At 43.1% G+C, this 25,919-nt stretch overlaps 1 protein-coding gene across 6 annotated transcripts in view; it reads left to right on the forward strand.

Annotated features, from left to right (window-relative positions):
- KIAA1549L (KIAA1549 like) overlaps positions 1-25,919 on the forward strand; it is a 262,959-nt gene that overhangs the window by 18,239 nt on the left and 218,801 nt on the right. The gene's annotated exons all lie outside the window — the stretch shown is intronic.

Consider the following 25,919-nt stretch of genomic DNA (forward strand, 5'->3'; position numbering starts at 1 on the left):
AACCAACCACCCAGCCAACCAACCAACACACAAAGCACTTGTCCTTTGCCATGGATAGTGTTCTACACTGCTTGCTATTAATTTATCACTTACTCTTCTGTTCATAGCCAAGTTAGAAGAAAAATCACCCCTAATCCCAGCAATTGAACACAACCATTCTTAGGATTGTTGTCTTTCCTTTCATCCTTTCGCTTCGAACACCTTTCATAAATATAATTGTAACCATAATCCATCATGGTTTCTGAATCTTTAGATGCAGGTTCCTAGTTGACATTATGGGCAATTTTTGTGATTCATCTATAGTCTGAGTTAATGATTTAGTAATCAGTTAAATCTCCTAATTGTCTCCTTTTAAAGGAATTTTCAGCTCCTTCAGCTCCAGTTAATGTTTATAACATCCTGAGATTTTTGTGAGGGTGAGGGGAAGAAGATATTTTTCTTCTGTGTTCTAAATGTTTTTGGTCTATTGTCATGCAGACAAGAATGGGTAGAAAATAATTCGGGCGTCTTTACCTTTGCAGTATTCTATTCTCATTAGTCCCAAGGGTGACAGAAGATGCAATTTCTGTCCTTTGTTCGTTTTCTCTGTTCAGGTGAGGTTAAATTCTCACAAGTCACCAAGCTTACCTGGTGGTTGAGACTCCAGGCGGTGAGCTGGCCATCTGGTGAAAATGGACATCACCTCCTACAAATAGGCGTCTCCCATGGTGGAATGCCATCCAGAGGGCCATGGTTCTGAATCCCCCTGGCTCCATCCATTGCCCACAGGCCATCTGTTCTCCCCCACCCCAGGGTTTATTTTGGCTTTATGTGCTAATGGATGTGATCTCTTCTGAGTCACCTGTGCCCGCCTTGGTCTTATTTATTTTTTTAAAAAATCTCTTCGTAAGCCTCGGAAATTGTTCCAAATTGTATTCACTCAGTTTTATGAATTCAGAGTGACAAAGATGAAGAAGGAAGGAGGGTGTGGCCAGGTTTTGTCATAAGCTGTGGCATTCCGGCTCCTCTTTGTTGTGGGTCGTCTGCCTGTGGGCTCAGCTTTTTGGCTTACAGCATCATAAAGCCGGCCCTTGCTGGAAAGAGCTAACCCCGCTCATGGTGATAGGAAGCTGATTTTAGATTCCTCACTACTTAGTTGCTTATCTCAAGCCATCTTTAAGAAGGATGTTAAATAATCTGTTCTGAATTTAGTATTAATTAGTAGAAAAATAATTTCTATTATTTTGACATAACATCATATATTTTGACAATGATTTTGGCAGTCTTGTTGGTTTCCGGCCTTTTAGGTATAGTACATCTTTACGAGTTAATGATATTTGTAAATGTGTAGAAATCAACCAATCAGGTGTTTACAGAACATGCATGATGTGCTAAGGAAGGCCAGTGCAAGGGGAGGTTTCCAAAGTGGTACCAATAGTGCTTTTAAGAAATATACAAGGGCATACATGGTTGCAAGAAAATAGTTCATTAAATATGGAAGGTAAAGCACCCAGGTGCAAAGTGAGTGATACAGAGAATGAACGTTTAAAGTATTTATCTCTTTTTTATTCCTCACGGACTGGGCTGTCAAGTTTCGCATCTACCTTGCTTTGGGTTCCAACAGGAATGGACTGGTGGGTCCCTAATGCAGAGAAGCTGTGTGAAAAAGCAAGGATTGCTGAATGTCTGGTGCTCTGGGATCCCACAGTCTGGGATGGTGCTAGAGGTCCTCCGGGAACCTCCAAATTGTTGGTTTTTACCAGAGCATGTCTTAGAGAATCAGGCACCAGCAGCAGAATCTTTAAAAGAGAAGTTGGCATTTTACTCCTGAAGCGTATTCTTACCACAAGACACAGTGGGCATTGTGGAATAAAGTTATCTTTAAACTGTTCTTTCTTGAATTACCTGAAACTGTAGGATATCTTTACTACACCAGTCTGCGATGTGTACTTTCCAGTGACGATAATCGTTTCCACTTATTCTGGGAACGCCAACTGTGTTTCTGCCTCTGTGCTGAGGGCTTGACGAGCATATTACGGCTTCTTACCTTCACAGCCGTTTCATGGGATGTGGCTATAATGATTCTTGTTTTACAAATGGGGACGCTGAGGCTTTAGAGGGACGATGCGACTTCTGCCAGGACCGCAGAGCATAACGATGTTGGACCTGTGCTCTGTCCACTGCTCTGCTGAGTGCTCCCCGTGATTGTATAAATAAAATACAAATCAAATAAAAATCAAGCAGTTTTACCTGAGAGGCCCCTATTGTATGCTTGACAGAGAGCTTTTACATCCGCTATCTCTGTTGTACCATCTAGCCACAAAGCGGGTAGGAGCGTGGCTCTGGCCACGAAGATATCCACGTTCGTGTCTCCGAATTTCAGATTTCAGATGCACACTATATGGCATTGATTTCCAAGCTCTTATTATTGCGGATAATGAGAACTGACTAGACTGGGTTTTGACCCCACTAGCGCTTGAAATTCAAGTACACTGGCAAGAATTCTAAAAGAATTTTTATAGAAATTTCCGCAGCTCACACATACAGATTGAATCATTTGTGCCTTTGGTCTCGTTTCCTCCCTTAAAAAACGCATAGGCCTGAGTCACACTCTGGCCACATCTAAATAAAATTTAGATGCCGTGGGATACGATTCTGAATTTGCCCTCTGAGCTCGCTGAATTATGATTTTTGTCTGGGGACTCGTCATTTTCCCTGCCCTCAGTAACCACTGCATTGCTCATGCCGGCAATATTGAAAATAATGTTTTGGTTTCCAGCTACCTTTTATGGAATTCACATAAGTTTATACTGGAGAACTGGATCTGAGATGGGTATTGAGAATTTCTTGCATCTATCTGTGCAGTTAAAAAATTTCCAATAGATTTGGTAGATGACTAATCTATTCAACAGTGAGTACTGAGTACCTCCTGTGTGCCAGGGGCTGTGTTCTCCTGAATGCTCACGATTACTCTTGTGCAGCCCGTTTCTCAGCGAAGCCGCCAGCTACCTTTGAGTGACCATCAGCGCTCACCTGTCCCCCAAACATTTGCTGGAAGCCAACTGTCTGGAGGGGTTGTCAGGTGTTAGGGCAGAGTCATAAATACCTATAATATGTTAGGCTCAGGCTGGGAGAACCTTGGTCAGAAACACTCCCAGGCCTTGGGGCACAGGGAGAATCCCCCAGAAGCAAACAAAATAAATTCTGGGTAGACAGGACCATCATTTAACCCATCTCCCTCAATTTACAGATATTGAGGCTCCAAGAAGACTCATTGGGTCAAATTAAGTAACCATCCGTATGGAAGCTTCATCTTAGGATTTGGCGACCTCTTTAGCTTTAAGCTCCACCAGTTGGATTAAGGAATAAAATGGCCCTTTAAAACATTTTCCTGCTTTGCCTTTTATATTTTTCGAAATAGCCAACCACTGGTGAGGAGAATGAATATCATCAGCCCCAGTTTCTAGATTATTAACTTCAGGTGCACAGAGACGACATGACTCACTCGCTCATGGTCACTCTGCTGGTTAATGATGGAATCAGACCCGGAGCCCGAGTGTCCTGTCTCTGTGTCCACCAGGGCCTGCCTGGAGCAGTGCCCTTATGCATCATTGGGAAGGAAAAAGGGGAGAACAGGTTGAAGTGGAAGGCAAGGAATCTTTCGGGCATTTGGGGGCCTGAGGTGTGGTATTTTGGGGTCTGCAGTGAGGTTCCTGGTTCTCTGGCACTACCTGCACCATGTGAGTGGGAAGCTGATTTGAATTTTTCTGCTTCTCCCTGCTACTTTTATTCTTTCACCTTCATACAAAGCGTCCTTTTCCGTTGAGATTCCTGCCTTCCCCCTTCTTGTTGCTGTCACCTTCTCACTTGACAGCGACATGGCTTCGTTTATGGAGGATTTGACATGCTCCAAGTCTCTCTCTCCTTGCCAGGTCCTGGCGTCGGTGCAAGCCGCATCGGGATCCACGTGGAGACCCTCCCTTCCCCTCCCCTCCCTTCCCCCCACCCCCCAGCTTCGGAGTTTCTTGACTTTTTAATTGGAACCATCCTTGTTTTCACTTCAGTTCAGCTGCCATCCCCAGTGGCCACGCCCTTGACCCCCTGCAGGAGCTTGAGCGACCGTCTGACGTTTTGGACTGTGGTACTTGACGCTGTCTACAACCTCCTATCCTTCTGGTGCTCGCCCTCCCCTTATTCCCCACTTGGCCTACTTTTTGGCCTCGGAGCTTTCGGCCGCATCCACCTCTGACTTTTGTGTTAGTCCATCTCCCACATCATGCTTAGGTTTTCTTCTCCATCCAGCCAAGCCTCATGCATGTCTCAGCCTCCTGGCCTTTCTGTCTTTCTCATCCTGTGGACCCTTTGCTTTGTGATACCCTAGCCATTCACTGTGTCTGCCTTACCCCACAGGCTACGGAATATATGAAAATACAACTGGTAGTTTGGTGCCCTTAGGATTCTTGTTTCCAGCATCCCTGTCGTCAACGGGTCCCACTAGTGCGGCTCATCTCAGCAGGGGCTTTGGTGCCACGTGCGATCTCTTCATGGATTTCTCATTAGTGCCATTTCCCATTCCTCCAAATGGCTCTTCCACATGGCCACAACTCTCCTTGAGCTTCGTCAACCTGCTTCCAGTACATGTCTTTTGTGGCATCTTTTTTAGCTGCTCCTCCCTTAAATGTGGGTGGGCCCCACAGTTCTGTCTTAGCCTTCTTACTTTTAGCTTCACCGACATCCAGCTGTAGACAACTCCCAGTGCTACATCTCCGCTGTAATTTCTGCTGTACTTCAGCTCCATTCTTCTCTGCTATGGATGCTTCCAACGAGATGCTCTCCAAGCACCTTGCACTCAGCTGTTTGCCGATCTGATCTCCTGACCTGGTGTTCTTGCCATATTCCCAGTCTGGGTGAATGGAGCCTCTGTCTGCGAGGCCATGCAAGCCAGAAACCAGAGTAATCCCAAGCAGCTTTGCTCTCTTTCAGCTGGTACATCTAATTGGCCCTTCAGTTCTGTCTCCTTAATATTTCCTGTGTCCTCCCTTCCTCCTACAGCCTTTACTCAGGCCCCTGTGATCTCCCATCTAGTGATTTCTGTAACCTCCTATCTGGTCTCTCTCCTCCCTCCCTCCTCAGTCCATCCTCCATAGGTCTTTCTAGATCAGAAAACGAATTATATTTCCTTCCTTAGCCTAGGGCTGAAAATTGGATCCAGCCCACAGATAGGTTTTACTTGACTCACAGCATTAGCCGGCACCATGTTTAAAGCCAATTTTCTTCTGGCTATACTTGCCTATATTAAAAATCAGAACATTTCACATTAACAACTCCAGATTTCTCGCGGATCTTTGAAAGTCGGAAATCTTGGCCCTCTGGCTTCTGCCATTCCTCTAAGACAGCAGCTGGCTGGACAGAAAGACATCTGTGCCTCTTATGGGGGTACACCCTCTCCAGTTAGTCACAGACCCGCCCTTCCCAGGCATGCGTTATTCACCACGTCATCCACCTGGGTTTGGTTTGTGAAATGAAGTTGGGCCTCCTTTAGCTGCAAGGCCCCACTGCAGTCCTTGCACCCCATGCCCATCAAGCTTCATTTCTGGGAGTGCCTCAAACTCGGCATCCTGTTTTACACCTTTGCCTTGGCACATATCCCTCTTCTGGTTAAAACTCACACAAGAGGCAATATTCTTTCCTGAGGATCTTGACAACCAAGGTAAAATGGCAGTTTCATCCTTAATCATTTGGATCAGGAGCCCATGAACCCCTAGAGAATTCTTTTCTAAATTATTTTGTTGGCAATACACAATAAGAATGACATTTTACATTTTGGCTTAGTGCTTTCATCATGCACGCATGCGCATGCACATGCCCACAACTGAATGAAAGTGCTGGGAAATAATACTTACCATTACCTCTCTTCTTCCTTCCCTCCTTTTCCCCTCTTCTTTACTCTTCCTCCCTTCCTCCTTTTCTTCCTTTTGCTTCTAAGCTGGTCTTGACCCACTACATTGATTTCATGATCCAGTAATGCATCACAATCCATACTTAGAAAAACACTGCCTGAGGTTGGGGGGGGTGCTGTCTATAAATCCTGAAGATTACGTGCTTAATTTTAGTGTTTACCATACCTGCATTTTTCTGGGAGAGAGGAACTTAGTTGGCTCTCCACTTTCCAAAGAGCCTGACGAAAACAGATTTTGTAACCACTGATTTAGATAATTTATTTTCAGTGGGATTTGACATTGCCAGTTTGGTGCACCCAAGCATAGAAATTAGTGATAATTATTTTGTTTTTTTAAAGATTTTATTTATTTGACAGAGAGAGACATCGCGAGAGAGGGGACACAAGCAGGGGGAGTGGGAGAGAGAGAAGCAGACACCCCGCCGAGCAGGGAGCCCGATGTGGGACTCGATCCCAGGACCCCTGGATCATGACCTGAGCTGAAGGCAGACGCCTAACAACTGAGCCACCCAGGCGCCCCTAGTGATAATTATTTTGAATGTGGGCTCTTTGTGTCAGCTCTCTGACATGTCCTATATTGTTTGTTGTTAAATGAAGTTAATACTTGCAGACTCTCAGGGAGAGTGAAATGGATCCCTTAAATCTTTTGTACAGGCGGGAGGGAAAAACTGGGTGAGGCACCATTAAAAGGATTTACTGGGTGAAGGAGGTTTAACAAAACCTTCATTTGAAGTCAAATAAAATAACAACCGAGAAAAAAAATGTTTTTGGCGCTTTTCAGGTAATTTATTCAACAACTGTCCTTGGTAATAGGAATGAAGAAAATAGTGGGGAACAGAATAAATATTCTTGCCCTCATGGGTCTTTCAATCCAGAAAAGAAGAATGAGAAATAGAAATAGAGTATCAATAAAGCATTCATGTGAATAAAATCAGTATCATAAATGTATTGGTGCCAAAATATGTAATAGAAAAACTTAGGTTAGGCTTGTGGAAGGGGCTATGTAGGGAGTAACCGAAAAGACTTTACAAGATGACCAAAATTATTTGGAGCTACAGAATGATTTAAACAGTGGTTTTGAGTAATAGACAATTCAAATAAAACTACCGTAACAAATTAACAAAAAAATTTTCAGGTTAAATATCTTCTGGTAATGTCTTTTCTAGCATCTCCCTGTATGTTTTGTTTTCAAAAGAACTGAAACCTGCACCAGGAATAGTGTCTTATCTGTGTGGGAGGTAACATTAGCCCCGTTTTCAGAAAAGGGAGGCTCTATATCTATAAGCTTATGGACCTGGTCGGCAACAGGGAAGTTTCATGATTTCTCCAGGTAGGGCTATTTATTATTAGCTGTATGTACCATTCCTTTGAGTGATTCCGGCAGTTGGAGCAAAACTCATTTCTACAAGAGTCAAAGAACGAAAGATGACCACTGTGATGAGTCTTTTTTTTGGTTTTAGTAACAAAATACAATTTTATTTTAATTTTTTGTGTGTGTGACTATAACAAAACCATGTTGCTCCCCCCCAAACTGGCATGCAGAGAAGAGGGAAAAATATAATCCAGAATCCCACAACCCCAACCCACCTGCTGTTCGCGTTTCTGTTAGTAACTGAGTGTTGCTTTAATTTGCTTGGCTCGATTTCAGAAGGGCTGGGAGGGGAGGGGGCTCCTGCCGGCTCCCACGTATGCCTCACACGTGCACGGGCCATATGGCCGCACGAGTGTGCATGTGCAGAGGAGGGCTGGCTGCCGGGACCCCTAGGCTTTCCATTTGGTGTCTCTGTTTTCAAATGATCTTTGGTCCAAGTCGTATGACCTCGTCTGTCTCACAGACAGGTGGATGTGGATGGGGGTGGGCACGGGGCAGCGGGTGGGGCACGCTGCAGCATGCACTTATCTTCGCTAACGTTATGTTGTAATCCAGCAGAGATCTTGACTGCCTTAGCAAAGCTCCCGAGAGCCCTGAAATTCTGGGAGGCCTGACATTTGCTCTCTGCTCTGTACTTTTCTTTCTTAAGGCCCCCTGACCCCACACTGCACTGAAGAGATTACCTCCTGTGGCATCATCTTCACGAATCTAACTGAAAAGGATCAGGGCACCTTCCAGGAAGCAGTTTGCTGCTGCTGCTTTGGATTCTTCTTGTTCTTGTTCTTCTTCTTTTTCTTTCCCCCCCTGGAACTCTTCGGTTAACCTTTGCTTTCATATACCCAGATGCCAGATGAGGTCTTCTTGCTCCTTAAACTCTACTTTTAGACTGGCTTGAGCCCCGCTGTTGCCTCCAGGTAGAAGTATAAGGCTCTAAGATTCCTACCAATTTTCAGGGGCTTATGTTCTTTTTTTTTTTAAAAGATTTTATTTATTTGACAGAGAGAGACACAGCGAGAGAGGGAACACAAGCAGGGGGAGTGGGGGAGTGGGAGAGGGAGAAGCAGGCTTCCTGCTGAGCAGGGAGCCCAATGCGGGGCTCGATCCCAGGATCCTGAGATCATGACCTGAGCCCAAGGCAGACGCTTAACGACTGAGTCACCCAGGCACCCCAGGCGCCCCAGGGGCTTATGTTCTTAAACTCACTTGTGCCTTTGAGCTTCTGCTTGCACTGAGTGCACTCAGTTTAGGGGCTGTCTGTCCTTGTTCTTCACATGTCCATCTAGATCATATGGAATTTGGCCCTTTTTCTTAATTTCTTCAAACAGCCCATGTGAACTAAGCATTTGTAAATACACAGAAGACTTTATTTTTTAATTAAGAATTTTTTTTATATTACATCCCCAGAACTTATTTATCTTATAACTGGAAATTTGTATCTTTTGATCACCTTCACCCATTTCACCCATCCCTCGCTCTGACTCTGGGGACTGCAAATCGGTTCTCTGTTTCTATGAGTTCGGTTTTTTAGATTCCACATATAAGTGAGATTATATAGTATTTATCTTTGTCTCACCTATTTTACTTAGCATAATGTCCTCAGGGTTTATCCATGTTGTCACAGATGGCAAGAGTTCCTTCTTTTTGTGGCTGCATATTTCACTATACACACACACACATATGTAATACATATATGTGTGTGTATATATATATATAACATATGCTATAAATAGCATATGATATATACATATTATATTTTCTTTATCCATTTACCCACTGACGGACTCTTAGATTGTTTTCATGTCTTGGCTATTGTAAATAATGCTGCAATGAACATGGAGGTGCAAATATCTCTTTGACATAGTGTGTTTGTTTCCTTTTGATAAACACCCAGAAGTGAAATTGCTAGATCATATGGTCGTTCTATTTTTAAATTTTTTTTTAAAGATTTTATTTATTTATTTGACGGAGAGAGAAACAGCGAGAGAGAGAACACAAGCAGGGGGAGTGGGAGAGGGAGAAGCAGGCTTCCCGCAGACAGGGAGCCCGATGCGGGGCTCGATCCCAGGACCTGGGATCATGACCTGAGCCAAAGGCAGAAGCTTAAGGACTGAGCCACCCAGGCACCCTATTTTTAAATTTTTGAGGCACCTCTAGACTGTTTCCCATAGTGGCTGCACCAGTTTACATTCCCATCGACAATGCACAAGGGTTCCCTTTTCTCCACATCCTTGTCAGACTTGTTGTCTCTTGTCATTTTGATGATAGCCATTCTAACAGGTGTGATGCGATGTCTCCTCGTGGTTTTGGTTTCTGTTACCCTGATGGTTAGTGATGGTGAATACCTTTGCAGGTGCCTGTTGTCCATTTGTATGTCCTCTTTGGGAAAATGTTCAGTTCCTCTGCCCATTTTTATTTTTATTTAAAGATTTTATTTATTTATTTATTTGACAGAGAGAGACACACAGAGAGAGGGAACACAAGCAGGGGGAGTGGGAGAGGGAGAAGCAGGCTTCCTGCTGAGCAGGGAGCCTGATGTGTGGGGCTCGATCCCAGGGCCCCGGGATCATGACCTGAGCCAAAGGCAGATGCTTAACGACTGAGCCACCCAGGCACCCCTACTCTCCCCATTTTTAAAGTGGATTGTTTGTTTTTTTGCTACTGAGTTGTATAAGTTCTTTGTGTATTTTGGATATTAACCCCTTATAAAAAAATGATTTGGAAATATTTTCTCCCATTTGGTGGGTTGCCTTTTTATTTGTTGATGGTTTCCTTTGCTGGGAAGAAACGTTTTAGTTTGATGCAGTTCCACAGGTTTGTTTTTGCTTTTGCTGCCTTTGGTAAGAAGACTTTAATGAGGGTTGGGGAGTCCAAAGGATTTGCACTGCAAAGCAGGCAAATGGCTTTAAAAAGTTCATGCTGTGTCCCTGTTCTGACAGGTTCTCTGGCCAACTCTAAACACCCTCAGCCTTCTGCTCCTGTCTTTCAGTCTTCTCTCTTCCCTTTCATCCCCCCCACCCCCAACTCCTCAACAGTTTTCACTGAGAGCTGTTGAGCTTTTTTTGGTCACTTCGTATTCTCAATGATTCTGCATGTGGGGTCTCACCTTCCAAGCCCAAGGAGCTCAGCAACTCCCCCCCCTTCTAAACAAGATAATCCCCTTCTTAAGAATTGTTAAGATAATAGAAAGTTCACCCTTTTCGTTAGTTATCTACCTTCTAAAGAAAGAGAAATTGCAGTAAATTTGACTTTTCTGAATGAGGAATAGATATTTGTGGTATATGATAAAAAAAGATTGGAAAGTGCCTTTTGCCACACCTTTTTTTCTAAAATGCACGGCAGCTAATATATTCTGGAACTAAGAGGGAAATTCTTTTTTTTTTAAATTTTATTATGTTATGTTAATCACCATACATTACATTATTGGTTTTTTTTAAGATTTTATTTATTTATTCATTAGAGACAGAGAGAGAGAGGCAGAGAGAGGCAGAGGGAGAAGCAGGCTCCCAGGACCCTGGATTCATGACCTGAGCCAAAGGCAGACGCTTAACCATCTGAGCCACCCAGGCGCCCACATCATTAGTTTTTGATTCAGAGGAAAATTCTTTTAACCAATAACTGTTTGGGGGGCAATAGGGAGTAGAGAACTAAATTCCAAGCTGGAAGTGAAATGCAGGGGACTTTGTCACTTATCAGCTATATTACCTTATATATAAATTTTAGAACTTCCTAAACAAAAGATACCTTGTGTGTGCCATTTTTTGCGCATCTCTGCATCCCAGCTCTCTATGGCCAAGGTGAGACAGATTTTCCTCTGTTAAAGGGTTGGTTACCTCACTCTGACACCGTCCGTAAGATTAGGTATCCTGCCCTTAAACTGCCCAATGCTGCTTGCATGGAAAACTTTTTCTCCTGTAAAATAACATAATGGTCAGAGTTTAGATGCTGGGATGGGGGGCGGGGCGTGTGTCATAACACCTGTGTGTGTTTGTTTGTTTCTTTTTTGGAGGGGTTTGAAAGAGTCTCAAAACAGTGCCTCCAATACTGAAACCAAAGCATGTTAACACTGACACTTGTGAAACCCGAGACTCTTTAAGGTCCTGGTGTACTAATGTATTGGCTTAATGGCTTTGCAAAATTCTTCATCAGAGTCAGAAAGGTGGTGGTTCATAATTTATTGTTCTCTAAAGGGCTTTTTGTAGGAAAGTAAAATAGACGACATTTACCACCCTGAAGGTTTCCACTGAGTGCTCTTTTTTTTCTTGCTGGTTTTCCTGGTGAGTAAAGGAGGTAGCATTTCTTCCAAGGTATTTCCCTCCTCCTTTGTGCTTCACATTTTTGTTAATCCACTAATTTCATTAAGGGTAGGCTCCAATGTCACACACTTTGGATTGTGACTTTTCCCAGAACCAAGTAAGAAGGTGAAAGAAAATCAATAAAGATCAGTTGCTGAATCAAGGTCATTCTGCTTGCTTTTTCCTTTCTGTTCTCATTCCTCATTTTTTCTCTTTCTTTGGAAAACACCCCTTTTGAATCACTTTACTTGATCATTATCATAATCCTCTTTCTTAGTTTAAAGCAAAAAGCCCAAAGCTTGTTTTTCTAGTGTATTCTTGCCTCTTTTTTTTTTCTTCCTTGTACTTTTATTTCCATAGTTGTTTTCTGTAATTCCTCAGGGCATTTTGGGATGAGATTTGGAAGGAAAACTCAATACAGTATAGAGTTACCTTTTGCCCATCTCAGAGTAGGAAAAAAACCCCCAAAACTTGAAACAGCCAGGAACAAACCCAAGGGAGTCTGGGCTGGCGGGGGTGGGGGGGGCAAAGGCCATTTTGTCTTTGCTCATTCGCCTCTTTTCTATTATCGCTGCCTTTCTGTCTTTTATTTCTCTTTGTTCACGGCCCCCTGCTGTGCCTGTGCTTCCGCCTCGCTCCCCTTTTTCGCAGAACTGTGGAGGTTAGATGTGGAGCATGGACCGTGGGAATCATGAAGACCAACCCCCTCATTTTTTTGGAAAAGGAAGCTAAGGCTTGGAGAAGTTAGCATTTAAGGAGGCAGTGCACTGTAGTGGAGGGATTTTCCCGAGGTTTGGGACCGCAGAGGGGTGGGCTCCCACGCTGGCTCAGCCACTCATTCGCTGGGTGCTCTTGGGCCAGTCTTTGACAGCATGGCTGATGTATACCGCATAGGTAAACGGGGACAGTAATCTTCCTTGTGGAGTTATGAGGGTTACGTGAGATGGTGAATTTCCTGTTCCCAGGTAGTGCCTAGGAAATGGCAAATGTTACCACAAGCTAGTTAGAGGTGGTACCTGGATTAGGTCTGGTTACAGGTTTCTTACTCTAATGGACGATATTAACCGTCTAGGTTCTGAAACACCTGCCTTAATCCATCTGTTGCTCTGCTTTCCAAAATTTTCAGTCTTCATGGCTTTTGACCTTGAGATTGGCTTTTCAGCTCATGACGTCATCTTACCCCTTGATATTAATACTGCATTTTAAATTCTACTAGGTCTCCTGTGGACCCGTGCATGGAACACAGATGCACGCAGGGGATGGGTAGAAGCATTTGACTTTGTCCTTGGAGTAGATATAGGATCTGGGTCCATGGAGAAGGAAGAAGGGAGTCCCAAGAAGGATTTGCATATGTGCTTGGGATATAGTGAATTGCCTTGCGGGCCAGGAAGAACACCATTTCAAGAAGGCAGGATTGGCCCACTCTGGGAAGGGCTACAAAGATACGGAATTAGGAGAAATGAGGAAAAGTGAATGGATTTGGCTACCTAAAGATTCCTTCTCGAGCCTTGCAAGGGCTGCTTTGGTGGAGTGGAGAGGACACAAGCCAGGTTGTAAAGGGTTACGGATGGAGTGAGAGGTGGGGAAGTGTGGTCTCTTGGTGTAGACCAAGTATCTCCACCTGCTGGTCCACAGGTTCTTTAGCCTAGGTTGTTAGAGGCAAAGCGAGAAATACAAAGTTAAAGTAGTGTGTTTTTCATAAGTTTAGTTTTATTTATTTTTAGTAGTCATCCCGTAACCTGAGATCATACTCTTACTTTTTCGGTTTCAAAATGCCTTTTCCATTATGAAATGATGGTGGTTCTCAACCCTAGCTGCACATTAGAGCCACGTGGGGAGCTTATAGAAACAATGGAGTCCTGGCTACACCTCAGGTAACTGGATCAGAAGCCTGGGACAGTCCAGGTACTGGTGATCCTAGGGTGCAGTCAGGATTGTGACTGTCTGCTCGTGCATGGTAGGAATTCTGTGGCAGTGGTTGTTGTTTTGTTTTAATGTTTAAATGCCCTCATTTGGCAAAATTAAAAACTGGAAACTCTTGGTTCATTTTGCCCAACCTTGTTTCTTTTGCTTCATTTTCATTTTTACTTAATTTTTTGTTTTCCTGATTTGTAAAATTCAAACGGCCGGGACCCAAGTGCTGGTAACATTTCACACGACAAGGGAGAGTGTGTGATAGTTTTCTTTTTAAGGAGTAAACCTCCTCTAGTGCTTCTGCCTGGCATTCAGTGTATTCACAGTCAGGAACAGTGCGGTTGTATGAAGGAAAACTCACTTGCGTTCTCCAGCACAGACTACGTATCACTAAGGATGATTGAGAGATCCAGTCAGATGCTCAGATCTGATGGATATCAAGCATGCAGGCCATCCTCCATTTGAGCCTTTTCTTGCCTCTTTGGTGGGGAAGAGGGCACAGTGGTTGTTCAGCCGTGCCTTCTACTCCAGCTACACACAGGACATCCTGTCCTTTCTGACCTTGAAGGTGAAACATCTTTTTACTTAAAACTGCAGATCTGAAATGTAGCACCACATAAGTGAAACATGATCATTTCTGCTTTGTGGTGCTTCTAGTTATTTTAATGTTTAAAGGTCAGAGTAGGAAACATCTTAAATGCAAAGCATTTAATTTCCATTAGAGTTAAAGGTTTCTAAGCCTGTGTTATAGCCAATAAAAATGATGATGTTTAAATCAGCTAGTGTTCTGTTTCTTAATGAATATTTTATATGAACTACACAGGAAGAAAAGTCTATATGTTTACCCAACATTATGTCCAATGGCTATTGGATACTTGTTCTCTTGGGTTATTATATGAGTAACTCCTGTTATATATATCCAAATGGTAAAAGGAATTACATGTATTGTTCTTGGGGCTTGTTTTGCAGACTAAGTATATTGGCTAAATCCTGCTAATATAGCTGTTCCCTGAATTACTAATACCCTTACAAACTTGCTATAAATAAGATTGCATGGGCTGGATGATCCTTGGAAATGTGGCTGGGTTCTACATGGGGGCAAGAAGTGGTGTTTCTGGGTACTGCCTTACTCTAGTATTAGTACTGAAGTACATAGTGTCATATAGTAATGAGTGTCTTTACAGAGGTTTGGCGGCAAAGAAACCAGTTTTACTTTTTTTACCCTAGAGTTTCCCGAATTTATTTGGACATGGAATCCTTTTATCAAGAATGCCTATTAACGTTCCACTGAATGAGGGATCTATGGAACATGACTTTTGTTGGACGTGGATTTAGAATGTTTAATTCTAGGAGATGTTTTTCCTTAATAATGCTTGTTTAGGATTGTTATACTATCACTTAGCAAAATATGTACATACAACTTGACCCTTGAACAATGAGGGGGTGGTGGTGGGCAGGGCTTTAGGGATACTGATCCCTGTGCATTTAAAAATCCACGTACAACTTCTGAGTCCCCCAGAACTTAACTACTCATAACCTACTGTTGACCAGGAGCCTTACCAATGACACAAATCGTTGATTAGCACATATTTTGCATTATTATATATTGTTACAATAAAATAAGCTAGAGAAAAGAAAATGCTAAGAAAATCACAAGGAAGAGAAAATACCTTTACAGTACCGTACTGTAAAAATTCTGTGTCCAAGTGAACCCGCGCAGTTCAAACCCCTGTTGCTCAAGGGTCAACTGTATCTAAACTTCTTATGACTTTGGTCTTTTTATTTTTTTTTAAAGATTTTATTTATTTACTTGTCAGAGAGAGAGCGCGCACAAGCAGGGGCAGCAGCAGGCAGAGGGTGAGGGAGAAGCAGGCTCCTCGCTGAGCAGGGGGCCCAATGGGGACTCGATCCCAGGACCCTGGGATCATGACCTCAGCTGAAGGCAGCCGCTTAACTGACTGAGCCACCCAGGCATCCCGACTTTGGTCTTTTTATATTACAGTTCAACCTGTGTAATTAATTATCTTTACTTATTTATTGGATAAAGATATTTTATCTTTGTTAACACTGTTTCAGGCACCAGGGAAGCAATGTAAAGAACAATTGTAATGAACAATTTAACGTCTTAAGAGGTCTGCATGAACTGGTGTGGGCTTCATGCCACACTGACGTCCAGAAGCTGCTTTCAGCTTTGCAGAGGGCTGTCTTTTCAGACTGTCTTTTTGGAGAGGGTGAGAGTACCTCTACTTGAGGTGTTTCACATCTACAAAAAGAAAATTAGAACAGGGTCTGACAAAGGATTGACGTGTGATGACATGTAAGACTTTCAGTCCCCAAGATCTGGATGTTTACAGTTACAGAATATTTGAAACTCCCTGGAAATCCTAAACTAGCCTCTGACAAAGCATTTATGATGTTATAATTTCTTAATTCAGTAAATCTACGCACTAGTATTTTTTTTTAAAAGATTTTATGTATTTATTTGACAGAGAGAGACACAGCGAGAGAGGGAACACAAGCAGGGGGAGTGGGAGAGGGAGAAGCAGGCTTCCCGCCGATCAGGGAGCCCGATGCGGGGCTTGATCCCAGGACCCTGGGATCATGACCTGAGCCGAAGGCAGTCACTTAACCAACTGAGCCACCCAGGTGCCCCAACGCACTAGTATTTTTATTAACTGCCACGCTCAATTAATACACAAGCCTAGAAGCCTCTTAACATTGTAATTGGTCATTTTGAAGATCATCACTGTAAATGAGTTTCTGCAACATCCTAAGTGCCTTCAGAATCACACAAAAGTTAAGCGAAGTGCAGTATGGTTTAGCATGAAGTATGTTCTATGGTATGGTAATTTATGAAACGAATAACCCATGGATGACTAGATAGTCTTGTAAGAGAACTTTTAAAAAAAATTGTGATAACACAAAATTTACCTTCTTAACCATTTTCTAGGTGTACAGTTCAGTAGTGTTAAATATATTCACACTGTTGTGAAACAGATCTCCAGAACTTTTTCGTCTTGCAAATCTGAAACTCAGTACCCATCAAACAACAGCTGCTCATTTCCCCCTCCTGCCAGCCCCTGGTAAGCATTATTCTACTTTCTGTCTCTATGAATTTGACGACTTTAGCTACCTCACATAAGTGGACACCTGCAACACTTGTCTTTTTGTGACTGGCTAATTTCATTAGCATAGTGTCCTCAAGGTTTACCCATGGTGTAGCATGTGTCAGGATTTTCTTCCTTTTAAAGGCTGAATAATATTCCATTGTATGTATATAACACATTTTCTTTATCCATTCATCAGTCAGTGGACATATGGGTTGCTTCTAACTCTTGGCTATTGTGAATATTGTAAAGAACTTTTAAAAAAAATGATGTATAGCTTCTATCATAGGCTAGTAATATAGTTCACTTAACAGCCCTCCATTGAGGGATTTATAGGTGACTTATGGTTTCCCCTACCGTAAACATCTGATGAATGTCTTTCACATAAATCATTGATTATGTCTCTCGTTATTTGCTTAGAATAAATTCCTGGAAGGGAGTTACTGGATCAAAAGGGGTGCACATTTTTATGGCGTTTAGTACATTCTATCAAATTATCTTCCATAAGTGTATGAAAGTGTAGGAGGGAACTGATTTCTCCACACCCTCACCAATGTTGGGTATTGTCATTAAGCAAAACAACAGAAGACCTTTGCCAACTTGATAGTTGAAAATGGTATCATATTCATATGGTTGTTTTAATGTGCATTTCTTTGGTTGGCAGCAGAGAGATTGAACTTTGGTTTTTCATGTGTTGATTAGTTACTGTGTGTGTGTAAGACTCTATTCACATTCTTCACCCATTTTTCTATTAAGCTACTGTGTATTTTTTCCTATTGATCTGAAGACCTCTTTATAGAGCATAATATTAATTTTTTTTAAATTTTTTTATTGTTATGTTAATCACCATACATTACATCATTAGTTCTTGATGTAGTGTTCCATGATTCATTGTTTGTGCATAACACCCAGTGCTCCACGCACAACGTGCCCTCCCTAATACCCATCACCAGGCTAACCCATCCCCTCACCCCCCTCCCCTCTAGAACCCTCAGTTTGTTTCTCAGAGTCCATCGTCTCTCATGGTTCCTCTCCCCCTCCGACTTACTCCCCTTCATTCTTCCCCTCCTGCTATCTTCTTCTTTTTCTTTTTTCTTAACATATCTTGCATTATTTGTTTCAGAAGTACAGATGTGTGATTCAACAGTCTTGCACAATTCACAGCGCTCACCATAGCACATACCCTACCCAATGCCTATCACCCAGCCACCCCATTCCTCCCACCCCCACCACTCAGCAACACTCAGTTTGTTTCCTGAGATTAAGAATTCCTCATATCAGTGAGGTCATATGATACATGTCTTTCTCTGATTGACTTATTTCACTCAGCATAACACCCTCCAGTTCCATCCACGTCATAATATTAAATTTTTATCGTATGTTGCTGTTATTTTCCCCCAATTTATCATTTTCCTTTTAATTTTTATGGTGTTTTTTGACATCTGACATTTAATATAGCCAGATCAATGAATCTTTTCCTTTATCGTTTCTTTCCTTGGTGCATTATTGATAAGACTGGTGAAATATTAGGCAAAGCAAATCTACTTTTCCCTGCTTCCTGCTTCAGAAAGACAAAGTTGTAGCCATGTTAGGTAGCGTAGAGCATTATACGTTTCATAATCAATCATTTATTCATTTGGAAATACTTATTGAGTGCCCATGATGTTCTAGGCACCTGTGTTAGATGCTGGATTGCACAATACACATCTAGGGTGCATAATATGGTGCCCATACATTATGGATTTTCAGACAGTTCCAATTTCAAATACGTATTCCACCCCATTGTCAGTCTTGGATGTCAGATTACCTGTCCTGAATTTGGCTCCTGAATGTATGGATGTATTATCCTTGGGTAACATGCTCATTTGGGATCCTTCTTTGCCTGCCTACATCTGAACCCAGAAGGCAAGTACATCATCCAGGCTGCAGCTGGAAGGGGACCAAGGTCCTGCTGCAGGGGAAGGTGTGAATGCAAGGCAAACATTGCTCCTTCTTGTTCTAAGAGGGAGCAGCCTTTGTTTGGGGACCCAGTGGGACAGCCAAGTCCCTGTGGTCGTTCCCTGGCCCACACTGCTCATGCTGGCACATTCATTTCCTTTCTAAGCTACACAGAAGTCAGAGCCTGAGATGGGACCCTCATATCCATGGGCATCTTTCTTTACACTGCTGCCAGGGGAGAGGGCCAAAGTGAAGGAGCTGTAAACGCTGATGATTCCCAACCGTATAAAAGACCCTCTTCAAGCAGTGGCCAGCCCCAGACCCCACAGGGTGAGGACCCATGCTGTGGTAGGGTGACCACCCTGAATTAGGTGCCCTGAAAACCCTCCATGGGAGGTATCACTTCTTTTCGGGCTGCAGGACTTCTGATGATAACACTGGTGGATAATCATTAGGCAGTATTATGCCTTCATTGCACTTGGTTTCAGCCCTTGTGCAGGGCCAGGAAATGAATTTTTAAAAATCACATCTTTTGGGGTGCCTGGGTGGCTCAGTCTGTTGAGCGTCTGCCTTTGGCTCAGGTCATGATCCCCGGGGTCCTGGGATGGAGCCCCGTGTCGGGCTCCCTGCTCAGCCGGGGAGCCTGCTTCTCCCTCTCCCACTCCCCCTGCTTGTATTCCCTCTCTTGCTGTCTCTCTCTCTGTCAAATAAATAAAATAAAATCTTAAAAAAAATAAAAATAAAAATCACCCCGTTATACCGCAGTTGGTCAGCTGCCCGTTCCTGAAATGATCTCCTTTGGGATTCTATAAATTTTGTAGGTTTTCTCCCTAGTAAATCCTTACAATTCAAAACAAATAATGTGTGGTTATTTATTAATAGTGACTTTATGGAGAAGGAAGTTGAAGCAGACTGACTGTTACCAGCCCATGCATATGGCTGGTAAGTGTCAGGGGGATTTTCAAACATATTTTGGTTTTATCTCCAGCTGGATCCCAGCTGTATTATGAGACAATATAAATTCGGGACCTTTTATTCAGAAAGCTCATTCATCTGATCATCCTAGACACACTTGTAATTCTATCAGGTGACGTTAGAGGGGTCACAGACTCAGAGCCAGAACAATCTGTAACTGCTCTCCAAGAGAAATTTCCACATTCTGGTGGAAATGTTCTGTATCTGCTCTGTCCAGTGCAGTAGCCACCAGCCACCTGTGGCTACTGAACACTTGAAATGTGGCTAGTGTGACTGAGGAACTGAATTTTAGATTTTGATTAATTTGGTTAATTTGAATAGCCACTTGTGGCTAGTGGCTAGTATATTGGACAGCACAGATTTGTGAAGTACCGCATTCATTTTTTTTATTGTAGTTCACTGTGAGAAGCACATTTTATATTGTACTACAGCACAGATATGCCCCACATCAGAACAAACTGCCCGCCCCACATCAGAACTTCGCCAAACAATATTCAGCCTGACTACAAGCAGTGCACGCTGGTAATTTCTATTTCGTTCTGTTCTGTTTCATTTTCTTAAAAGGCTGGTGATGACTTGATAAATTGATTTTGTGATTCGCAGGTGGGTTACGACCCCCAGGTTTAAGAACATTGCCACAGTTTTTTAATATGCAAATAAAAAGTTCAAAATGTGAAAAACAACAACAACAACAACAACAACATTGCCATCCATACATTATCTGCTCCCCACCTCCAGCCGTTCCTTCTACCTTTTTTCTCCTGGCTCTGCATCTGCCCTCCTTACAGGGTCTTTGCATTGCCTGTTCCCTCTGCCTGGTATGCTTTTCCCTATGTCATCCCATGACTACATTTCTCACATCTTCAGATTTCTGCTCTAATGTTCACTAAAGGTTTCCTCCGGTAACCACCTACTGGGGTGCTCTGGGAGGCTCCCCACCCTTCTTATCCTGGCTTGCTTTTTTCTGTAGCAATGTTCATCATCTGATACCGATATCATTTGTTTATTGTCTGCCTCCCCAGCTAGAATATCAGCCCCACGAAGGCAGGGACTGTTTTGTTGGCTGGTATGTCTCAATATCCAAAATAGGCTTTTAATAAATATTTGTTGAATAATTGAACAGACATGGCCCCATGACCTTACTGAGATTTTTTTGTTATGGCTTTATATGCCGAGAGGTGTGTGGGAGCTTTCATTCATTCCTTTGGAGATACTGAGTTCATCCCAGTGGCCTGGTTTGTGCTCTGGGCATGGGGGATAGAAATGTTAGAGGAGAAGGTAGACACATCTTTGTCCTTTTGAAAATTTTAATTGGCATCTGGGACTCTGCTGTGTATGGGTCCAGGAATGTGGTGCTGGAGGTTGTCTGAATATGCCCCAGACAATTAGAGGAGTTAGGTGGAGATTTTGTATTTCCTAAAAGTAAAAGTGGCCCTTATTAGAACCGCTGAGGGGTGGGGCCAGCACTGCAGGGAGGTCTAGGAAAATAAGCAGACAGAATTTGATAGGGAGCACTGGAGTACTGGTGAGGTGCCCTCTCTTAGCTGCTGTTACAGACTCTAGGAGAGTCTAAGACTAGACTTCAGGACTCATCTTCCATTCCAGAAGCTCCCCATGCATCTCTTTATGGTTTGCTTCTACATTTTCCTCTCCGCATAGAGATAAAAATGGCCCACCTAAAAAAAAATGATTGTTGCTTCAGTGCTGAGTGGCAAGCTTTATGAGAACCGTGTAATGGGCTTGGTAGATAGCTCTCTAATTATAATCATACCTTGAAATTTTTATTAGCCGGTCTTCATACCTAATGGTTTCTGCTTGTACCACGGATACGTTGGTGGTTCTTGAATCCATTTTGAAGGCACAAAGTGTTTCTATTCTTGGTGTATTTTCCCTCATCTTTCCTTAGAGTCAGATTTATTATTCCTTAGACTTCTCCCCTGTCCTTCATTAGAGAGTCATCAGGATGGTGCTATTTTTTTCTCCTTTGTTGAGTGTACACAGTAAATATAATTTGTTGAATGGCTTTCTTTTTTCCAACAGGAAGTCTTCAAAGAGAGCCTATTATAGCATTAAGCTTCCATGTAATAAACAGTGGAGCTGGGCCAATACGTCCAAAACATCTGAGCAATCTCTTTATATTGTACACTCGAGCTTTTAGATGCATCAGTTTTACAGTACATCATCTGACACTGTTTGTGATAAATATTCCCCAGTGATTAAATCATCATTTTATGATCTTATGCAAAAGAAAGAGCATTCACAAAAGCTACTCCCTAGTCATCGAGCTCACATGTTAAGAGTCCTGGTTTGTAGATCAGAAACCTTTTATTAATTTTGATTGAGCCGTTCTAAAGAGGTCATGTGGATTTTCATAAAACAGATTTATGTAAGAAGTACCTTTTTTTTTTCTTCTTCTTCTTCTTCTTTCCTTCTTAGGGAGGGTCAGAGAGAGTGGGGATTGAACCACCTGGTGGGGAAAACCAGGAAATGGACCCTGAAGTAAATGAGAAGCTGTGCCTTAATGGTCATGGTTAATAAATATTTACAGTGAAGTCCTGAGCTGCAACTCTGCAGTTTTGTTAGCATAAACGTTTCATAACCACAGAATATTTGATGAGCTCGTGTAGCAGGCGACTTGCGCATCGTCTGGAGCATGAGACTGCACTTGCGCTCACTCTCTTGCTCGCTTGTCTTTAGGGATGGGCGTCTGCAGGCGTCACTTTTTTTTTTTTTTAACTGAATTAATGCAGTGGTCCCGGCTGGGATTTTGCCTGTTCTCCACGGATGGAGCCCGTGGGAGGGTGCCAAGGGACCCTCTAGCCCTGAGGAATGACTGTTGATTTACAGCCTCAAATGAAGCTAAAGCTGATAGTTTATGTTTTAAATAACGCATAGTTAGCTCTGCAAACAAATGAGCCAGATCCTTCCTCCTGCCAGAGTCCCTCTGGAGGAGGGCGGAGGTGCTCCGGGGCAGGAGGAAGTGCATGAACTCCCTCCGGTGGCATGTGGGCCCCGAAAGCCCCTCTTCCCAGGCAGGGGACTGCACCAGTGGAAGTTTGGACTGACTAGGAGGAAAGGGAAGGCACAGGGAGTGGCCAGGGGGGCTGCAAGAGCATACCACGGGGGTAGGGGTGGGGAGCCCACTGGTGAGGAAAGCCCAGCTGGTGGGGAGATGCCGGCCCGCTACAGGGGCTCTTAGACTTCTAGAATTATGTCATTTCTTGCCACTCCAAGTGTGGGCTGTGGGCTGGTAACAGTAGCATCCCCTGGGAGCTTGTTTGAAATGCAGAAGCCTAGGCCCTAACTCAGGCTTCTGGATTCTGGATCTGATTCTGAATCTTCACTTTAAGTCCAGGTGATTCGTCTGCACATGGGCGTTTGAGAAGTGCTGACTAATAAGCACTTGCATTTTAATACTTTTACAGACCCTTGATCAAGCATTAAATATTTGTGACTCACAAAGCAGATTAGTAAGTCACTCCAGCCGTGCTGGCTTGCAGCCCACCCCCCATGTTTTAGGGAAGAAAGGATGGAATAACAACAAAAGTGTGAGGTTGGCCAGGAATGGAGTTAGTGGGAATTTTAATGCAATTTTGGCCATGACACACCATTGCTGATATGAACTCAGAGCGGTGCTTTTCAGACTAGAACAGGCATCAGAATTACCGGAGGGCTTGTTAAAATGCCAGTTGTTGGACCCCACCCCAGTGTTTCCGATTCAGTAGATTTTGGGATAGGGGCTGAGAATTTCTGTTTCTAGCAAGTTCCCAGGTCATGCTGCTGCTGGTCTGGGGACCTCACTTTGACAAGTGTAATTCTGATCATGGCAACTGAATGGTGCTTGTTTGTGTGATCACTGCCCCACGAAGTCTATGTTCTGGAGCCAAGCTTGGCCTTCTCTCCTGCCGGGTTTCTCACCATCCCTCTTTACTACTGATTCTCAGAGTGTCATCCACGAGCCACCCATCCCTGCAGATTCCCCGAGTCCACTCTCTTGACCTTCTGAATCAGAATCCAATCAGAATCCCTTGGAGTGCGACACGGGATGGTTCGTGAGCATCCCAGGGCGACTCTTAGATGCACATACGAGAAACAGCCATTGCTTTGTGGGCTCCTTCCCAAATGCATTACATTCTTCGTTGCTAGGGTGTGTTTTACCCTTTTCTTGGCCCTTTGTCACTTGACTTGGGCCACCGCTGCACCGGGAATGCCCTTCGACATCTGCTCACTTGCTAGCATTCTCCTGTTCTTCCAGTCTTCCTCAGAAGCTCTGTCCTCCTGCCCTACCCCCCCAGCTGCATGTGATCCCTAGACTGTGCTTGTCTTTTAAAATAATCTCTTTAAAATGAGATGCCAGTCCTTATATTTCAATCCATTGTCAGATGCCTTTTCATACCTCCCCAAACCCCCTCCTCTTCCTGAGTTGAATTTTTAAGTATATGGCACAGGCGGCCTAGTGAGGTGTAGGTCAGTGGACATTGCCATGAAAAAACAAGAAAAGAATAAGAAAAGCTTGTGACTTCTCAAAGTTGTGAAGTGTTAAAAACTCAGTGGTACGTGACACAAAACAGCACTGCCCCTAATGCCGTTAAGTATGTGATTATAGCCCTATTGATTGTAGAATCTTAGATGGCTGAGACTGTCTTATATTCCTCATATTGGTCCCCCATGTACCTGGCTTGCAGTAAGTGTTCAATAAATATTAGTTGGATGATGTAAATGTGATTTAATTCTCTTTGGGTAAAGTTGACACCATCCCTTTTCTGCTTTGGTCATTTATTGCATGTGGAAATGCATACCCTGCTTTGGATGCTGATGAGAAGGGCAAATAGAAGAGATTCAGCCAGGAAAATGATGATCTTCATTCAGGCTTTAAATGCACACTTCTCCCTAGAGCCAGCACTGTTTCTGCAGTATCCTGGATGTGTGTGGGACTCAGAATGGGGAGTGGGGGGCAATGGGGTTGGGGGAAGGGCTGCCCTCCTGGACTCTCTGTTCGAAGGGCATGGGGAAATCCTGAACTTCTCTTGCCCAGAGACCATGGGTCTCCAGTATCTCTGTATCCCAGGCACTTAGAATAGAAAGCAGGCTGGGAGTCAGTGCTTATTGAATGAATGAATGAATGAATGAATGAATGAATGAAAGAAATTGTGACTTTGAGTCCCCGTCCAGGTATCAAATCTTGACCTCTTTATGTCTCATTTGCTTCATTTTTAAGGTAGGGGTCTTATGATGTACTCTAACTTATCTCAAGGAATTTTTGAGAACCTAAGATGATTTAATTAATCTGAGAGCACTATTTAAAGTGTTACATATGCATTATTACTTAGATCGATCATACGAGAACTTTTTCTGTGTTTCTTACAGCTCTTCTTCTTGGTTCTGAAGGCCTATTTTAAAACTTTGTCACTTAAGGGACTCTTGGTTCTCTTGGTTGGCTCATTCTCTGCTGATTTGCTCTCTATGTACAGCACACGAAGTGCAGGTTTTGAAAATGTTTGTGTGTCACCGTGGTATATCAAGGGATCTTCCTGCTAATACTTGTTTCTCTGCTAGCTATATTTCATACTTTGTACTGTGGCTTTCTTCAAAGAAACTCCAGGCTTATAAGAATGATTTGTTGTGGCATTTCCTTTTGAGACATAACCTTTGAAATGAGATAAATACATAGTAGAGACATCTGGGTGCAGTAGTAAGAGTGGGAAGAAGTCGGCATTTGGACTTGGATCACCTTTGTTCAAGTCCTGACTCTGCCCTTCATTTGCAATATGTGTGATCTTGGGCATTTTTTTTCTTTTGTAATATTTTATTATGGAGAATTTTAAAAATACACAAAATAGTATAATGAACCCCTCATTTACCCATCACTCAGCTTCAGTGACTATTAACTGATGACCAGTTTGTTTCAATGGTAACGGCATCTACTCTTCCCCCAGTATAATTTTTAATAAGATGCAAGATGTCATATTCTTTCATTCATAGTTTTTTCAAGCTTTATTTATTTATTTTTAGAGAGAGCGAGAGAGTGAGTGCATGTGTGAGCAGGGAGAGGGGCAGCGGGAGAGGGAGGGGGAGAGAACCTCGAGCAGACTCCTTGCTGAACATAGAGCCCGACTACGCAGGGTTTGATCTCATGACTCTGAGCTCACGACCTGAGCCAAAATCAAGAGTCAGACGCTTAACCAGCTGAGCCACCCAGGTGCCCCTCATTTGTAGATATTTCAATATGAATCTCTAAAAAGATAAGGACTATTTATTTATTTATTTAAGTAGGCTCCATGCCCATCGTGGAGCCCAGTGCTGGGCTGGAACTCACGATCCTGAGATGGAGACCTGAGCTGAAATCAAGAGTCAGACACAACCGACTGAGCCACCCAGGTGCC

Source organism: Zalophus californianus, chromosome 11 (assembly GCF_009762305.2).
Source record: "Zalophus californianus isolate mZalCal1 chromosome 11, mZalCal1.pri.v2, whole genome shotgun sequence".
NCBI lineage: Eukaryota > Metazoa > Chordata > Mammalia > Carnivora > Otariidae > Zalophus > Zalophus californianus.